At 38.3% G+C, this 6,938-nt stretch overlaps 1 pseudogene; it reads right to left on the bottom strand.

The window, feature by feature from the left end:
- Positions 1-3,575: 3,575 nt before the first annotated feature.
- LOC147377648 (inward rectifier potassium channel 13-like) lies at positions 3,576-5,768 on the bottom strand (annotated as a pseudogene).
- Positions 5,769-6,938: the final 1,170 nt, after the last annotated feature.

The following is a 6,938-nucleotide window of genomic DNA, read 5'->3' as shown; positions in this document are numbered from 1 at the left end:
GACGACAGAGGATGAGGTGGCTGGATGGCATCACCGACTCGATAGAGGTGAGTTTGAGTGAACTCCGGGAGTTGGTGATGGACAGGGAGGCCTGGCGTGCTGCAGTTCATGGGGTCACAAAGAGTCAGACATGACGGAGTGACTGAAGTGAATGATTCTGAACTTACATAAGTAATGAACTTTTGTTGAAAATATTGTAGATTAAAAAAAAAAATTGCTCATGCTATGTCTTACTGTCTCCCAGAACAGCAGTAGTTAACTAGTTTGTTGAGACATACTGACATACTGATCATTGTGAGGTGTCCTATGGCAGCAAATTAAAATCATTTAAATACTGAAAGTTCCAGAATGATTTGTTCTTTTTAAAGTTAGAGACAGTTCTTATCATGTATTTGCTTCTTATGAAGTAAGGAAGTAGAGAAGTGGGTTCAATTATAGAAATCTGAGTAAGAATTGTGCATGACCCTTGTGAATACCCACAGGAGGATGTAGAGGCAAAAAAAGGCCTGTAGTACTCAAATTATAATTTCTGTTCATTAGGAATCATCTTACAGTATGATTCTGTGAGGATGAAATTAAAAGATCATTCAAGTAAAATCTAGGTGATATGGAAAGGTTCAACTCAGTGCATTTTGAAATACTTTGAAGCAGGCATAGCAATTTTTGGCTGTTAGGTTGCTGCTGGCAGTTGGTAATAAGGGCTTGTACATATATAAGGCACTTCCCTTTTGGCTCCGATGGTAGAGAATCCACTTGCAATGCAGGATACTCAAGTTCGATCCCTGGGTCGGGAATATCCCACATAGAAGGGAATGGCTTACCCACTTCAGTATTCTTGCCTGGAGAATTCCATTGACAGAGGAGCCTGGTGGGCTAAGTCCATGGGGTCACAAAGAGTAGGACACAATTGAGCGACTAACACAACAACACACATATAAAAGTGGGCTTTATGGGCTTTGGTATCTACTTGTCTTCAGTTTACTGGGACCGTTATGCTATCTGTATTGGTTTCCACAAGCATTTTTTAACATCATTCCATTGTGGTCTCCTGGATCATGTATCCGAGATATTATCACTAATTTCCCAAGTGGCCCAGGTAAGTGAGCTATAGAGCCAAGTGTTAGAGCTGCTGGTCCCACCTTCTAGGAAATTTCTCCTCTTTCAGTTTGCACTCCATTCACCTGAAATGGAGCCTTTGCAGAAAACTTAATCCGCTTAACACAGAAGGTGTGATTCTTTGAAAGAATCATTCTCTCATAAGCTTTCAATCTCCTAGACAGAAGTATTTGATTGCATTTTTTAGCTGTCTGTTATTGTATAGCATTAGTATACCAATGGAGTTTTTCTGGGGGGAGTCCATATGTGTCTAAGGAAAGTCGTATCTAATTTTCAGATGTAAAGTTTATGCATAAATAGTATGGTAAAAGATCCCTCTGGCTTGAATGGAGAAGGTACTGCATCTGTGCTGAGCCTGAGAGCCCAGACAGGCCTGTTCACTTCCTAATTATGTTACTTTGGGCATCCTCTTTGTGTGACCCGTGTAAGTGATGTGGAGCTCTTAGGAAAAAACATACCATGTAAATCTTCAATACTACTTTATTTTCACAGGTTAGGTGAATCTTGTTACTTTATTATAGAAATAAGAATTCCTGCTGTCTGTCTGTGTTACAACAGTCTTGGGTTGGAAAAAAATCTGTTGGTCTAGCTAGTACTTAAGAATGCCTAAAATTTTTAAACCACAAAAGTACTCAATAATTAAGTTTATGTGTGATTGATATACTTTGCCATTATCAGTCTTAGAGCACTCCAGAGTTCTTTATTTTCTTCTCCTTTTGATCAAAGAATAGGAAAATGTGACTTCCTGCTGTGCCCTGCTCTTCACAACTGCTTGCCTTTACTGGCTAGTATTTACTTCAGGAAATGATTCCTGCGTGGGTCATCACCAGTGGGGAGGGTTCATCTTTCACTTAGCCCACATAGGCCTGGATGGGGGAGATTTCAGAAGAGCAGCAACAAATCTGTTTGAAATCTGATAGGGTGAGTTTTTTGGGTCTTGTTTTGGTTGAGGACAGTTTAAATTTTTTTTTTTAATGGAAATGACAAGTATACAAAGGATAGTCTTAAGTTAAACCGGAGGTAAGGGAAAGGGTTCGTCTTAGTATCAGATCAGACCAAATCAGTCGCTCAGTCGTGTCTGACTCTTTGCGACCCCATGAACCGCAGCACACCAGGCCTCTCTGTCCATCACCAACTCCCGGAGTTCACCCAGACTCACGTCCATCGAGTCAGTGATGCCATCCAGCCATCTCATCCTCTGTCGTCCTCTTCTCCTCCTGCAAAACAGCAGAGAAAGCATAATTTTCATGGAGTATTAGATTTGGAAAGAGATAATAGTTCATCTAGTCCAACCTCCTACTGGTGAATAAACACTCATTTTGTATTTATAGAAAAACCTGTTATAAGTTTGAAACAGAAACTTGGATTTGAAAATGCTTCATTGCCTAATTATTTTTTGCTTTTTCTAGTGGAGGTTTTTCCCCTGGAGCTAAATTATATCTAAACCTTTATATCTACAAAAACATAAATATATTTGCATCTATGAGGTTTTTATACTATTGAACGGATCCTAGGTAGAAAGGGAAGGTTTTTACTTTGGTCGGAAGTCATTCAGGTGAATAGTTGTAATATTTAAATCACTATTTGATTAATGTGCACAATAGCTTTATTTTTTTTAATTTAATTGGAGGCTAATTACTTTACAATATTCATTCATATGAATCAGCCATGGGTGTACATGTGTTCCCCATCCTGACCCTCCCTCCCCATAAAGTAGATAAAATTTTGCATCTTTGCCTAATAGTACCCTACAGTTTCCGTCAGGCTAGTGCTTGTTTTACTTGCTGTGATCACTTTCTGCCACAAATATATGAATATGTAAGTGTGTTTGAGTGTCATGCCCAAATGCTTTTAGAGTTATGGTTAAATCTATTTTTTTGGTGTTTTCTTGTGAATTTTTGTTCTTAGCTGTTAAAAATTAAGGGAGGAATATTTGCCCCAGTTTGGTTTTATAAGGAACCAAAGGAATGATCTTTGTTGTCTTGAAAAAAGAGCAGTTTAAAAAGGATGTTCACTAAATATTGTGAAATCATCATTCTACCCAGGGAGCTAGGTTTGAAACTAGACTGTTGCTCTGACTTGCAGAGGAAAATGAGAAGTTTGTGACTGATTATCCTAGAGTTCACTGTGTAAAGTGTGTCCATTTTTACCTTCATTACTGGTATCATACCACATTCATATAAACTCACCAATAGCATTTCTGTTGTTATACATATCTGTTACCGTCACATGCATTGATTTCAGCAGATAAACATAGATAGCAACTTTGTATAATGTTGTATTTCCACAGTGTGTATTGTTAGCTCAGCCATTTTTTATGGGTGGAGACTTGATCATCATGATGTAATCAGCATTGGAAAAAAAAGAAAAAAACATGAGATACAAGAAGGAAAAACAGCTACATAACTGGCTGAGTGTATTTAATACATTTAAAAATAGGGTGCTAAAATGGATACTTCTTACTCTATGAGTCCTGTTTCAGAGATCTGAAAGCTGTCAATGCTTTGTCCATTGATGTAGATGTCCAGGTCAGTCCTGTTTGGGCTCTTGGAGACCAGAGGAGTTTGAAATTCAGGAATAGTCTTGTCAAAATTCTCCATCTTGATTTGATATTCACCTTTGGAGCCTTGGGTCAACAGAGATGCAAAACAGCGATATAACATGATCTCGGGAGGACAGGTAGGATGTCTTCCTCTGGCATGTTTCTCCAGTGCCTTCCTGCGCTGTTGAAAGGAACACAACTAATTCAAAGTGGGAAGGATTTTCATACTGGAGCAGAGTAGCCAGAGGACTTGATGGTATAATAGAGTGGTAGTAGGTGAGTGGAAAGGTAAAGAATGGACATTCCTCAGAACTGATGCCATCAAGGTGGAAGTCCACACTGGTCTGGTAGAGTTTGCCGTTTCCTGATAGAGTATAGCTGAGACCCGAACATTGGTTAGAGGGCTAGGCTGAGTTTTGGCCACTTGGAAAATGAGATTAGGTTTACCATCTAGGTGAGCTACTACTGCTAAGTCAGTAAAGCAAATTGAGGAAGCTCGATTTTTTGGCCGGGCAATCTTCGCCACAAAGGCACCTAAATTAGAAACCATTGAGTTCTTTTTTTAGAATGAACACTAGAAATGTCATTACTTTTTCTGAGTGACAAGGATCTAGCAAATTGTTATACATTTCTTAGTGTCATGCCTGCCAAATAAGTCAGGAATTGAACTTGTTAATTTCTCATTAGCCTGAAGCGTTTTTCAAAATAGTACATATATTCTTATTTTAAAACTGATTTCAAAATGGATAAGAAAAATTCATTTGTCACATAGAGATGTAAAACTTTCGAAGTTTGTTAGGAAGTCAGAGTCATCATTGCCTATATCCCTACCCCTGCTTAAAAAAAAATACAACAGAAAATAAATGCAATTTAGTTGCCATCAGATTACTTCAAGTTGAAATAGAGATTAGATTCATAGTAGAATGGTTTGGGGTAGGGAAGGGACCAGTAGACAAGTGGTCCATTGAAGAACTTTTAACTTTGAAATTTATAGAAACCTTTTTTCTTTTAAAAAGGCTCTGGCTCTAAGGGGATTTCAGTGTATGCTTCAAGTGCATCCTCCTTTGAACCCCACCCCCACCCCCACAACTCTAGATCAGGGTTTCTTAACTACTAATGCACCACAGATATTGGCAGGCTGGTGAGGTCTATGGACCTCTTATCAAAATTATGCTTTAAATGCATTAAAGTAAAATACATAAAAGGATACCAAATATATATATATATTTTTTGCTAAGGATGTGTATTCTTGTTCTCTATCATGCAATACTGACTGTGGTGCTCTGGGCTCACTAGTGTTGAGTAAATGTTGAAAAAATGAACTCAGGAGAAAATTCTAACCCAGTAAATGTTTTAAAAAAAGAACAAATTCTTCTGCTAGGTAAAATGACAGTAATATGCATTGAACATATTTATTCACTTATTTAAGAAAATATTTAGCTCCTTTGAAAAATTCCTTTTAGATTTTTTTATTCATATGTTTTTGGCTAATATAGAATCAAATTTTTAAAAATTTCTCCAGTTGTTTGACCCTTGACTCTTTCTTCTCAGTCTCAGGCATTACTTGTCAATAATGCAAATGAATTGTTCTGTAGTATGATTGCTTATAACTGATTATACCCATTCCAAAATATTCCTGTATTTTTTTAAAGAACAAAAACAATTACTTGTGATAAAAGCCTCTAGCATGAGGCCTAGGAGCATTTGTATGGCAAGGAGGGTGATTGCACTTGGACCGTCACCACTGGGGAACATGGTGCCGTAACCAGTTGTGAGCTGTGTCTCCAGGGAGAAGGTGAATGCCGCTGTGAAACTGGTGATGTACTTGACACAGATAGTGTGGTTTTCAGGTGGGGCATCATGATCCAGTCCCCGGTCACCATTCACCTCAGCTAGAACATACCAGAGTACTGCAAAGACAAGCCAGTGGATAACAAAAGAGGCGGAGAAAACCAGCATTATCTAGCGCCCCCACATGTACATTAGGATTCCCCAAGCGTCTCAAAGATACGCAAGACCTCCTGAAGCGTGCTGTGACCATCCTTGGTAACCATCCTCTGAGTCTCTGACTCAGGAGAGGAGCAGTAACTTTGCAGTGACTGCCATCCATCTCAGGCGATAATGCTCTGAAATCGAGAGTGCATTAGTAAACCCTTAACTGTTTCATAGTTAATATTAATAAATCCTGGTTTTGTAATGTTTTTTTTGGAATGCTTCCCCAACTACCCGGCAGGCTTTCCCAGTCTGATAGCTCTTTCTGTTTTCAATAAGGGAGCATTCACTGACTTAGTCATTTGTTTGATAGCTCATCATGGATTGCCTTGAGATATCTCTTACTGGTTCCTTTATGCTATGCTATGCTATGCTAAGTCACTTCAGTCGTGTCCGACTCTGTGTGACCCCATAGACGGCAGCCACCAGGCTCCCCCGTCCCTGGGATTCTCCAGGCAAGAACACTGGACTGGGTTGCCATTTCCTTCTCCAGTGCATGAAAGTGAAAAGTGAAAAGTGAAAGTGAAGTCACTCAGTCGTGTCCAACTCTTAGCGACCCCATGGACTGCAGCCTACCAGGCTCCTCCATCCATGGGATTTTCCAGGCAAGAGTACTGGAGTGGGGTGCCATTGCCTTCTCCGGGTTCCTTTAAGGACTGTTAAAATACTATTGGGCACTTTAACAAATCTCTGAGGGCTGGGGTTACCACTAATGTCTTTTCTGGTGCTTTTGTATCTTTCTTGCTCAAGTCCAGGCTTTCAGTGTGTACTGATTTGACCAAATGTTATATGTAAATAACTTTTTGTAATTAAACTTATAACTGAATATTGAAAAGGAATATTAAATATGTGTTCCTTTGTTTAAATAAATGGAAATCATTTAGAAGTGTAGTGTTTAACTGAAAATGTTTTGAAGCCAAACTCAGTGCTAGGATAAGCTTTTAGACATCTGTAGTTCTATTGTATCTTTTATAATTAGCCTGTTGAAATTTTATAATTAGATTTTATTTGTTTTTGTTACTTTGTGGCCATTTTCATGGAGTCTTTCCTTCTATGGCTGGTGAATTGCCACCCTTTTGAATATTCTTGGTTCTGACTACATAGTAGAGAGGTAAGAAATTCCAGGTAGAGATTTCAAGATAATATTAATTTTGAAAGTAAATGAACCAGAAGAAAAAGTTTTAAGTTTAATGAACTAAAATAATCATTAAGACATCAAATGGCAATTTTTAAAACATATTAATAAAACTAGTTTTTAACTGTAGTCAGTTTTCATCTTTGTTTATGT

The sequence above is a fragment of the Bos grunniens genome, chromosome 2 (assembly GCF_055505025.1).
Source record: "Bos grunniens cultivar Pamir isolate PY7600 chromosome 2, Bosgru_T2T1.0, whole genome shotgun sequence".
Lineage (NCBI taxonomy): Eukaryota > Metazoa > Chordata > Mammalia > Artiodactyla > Bovidae > Bos > Bos grunniens.
The sequence above is the reverse complement of the archived record's forward strand: the minus strand, read 5'-3'. Positions and strand labels throughout refer to the sequence as shown.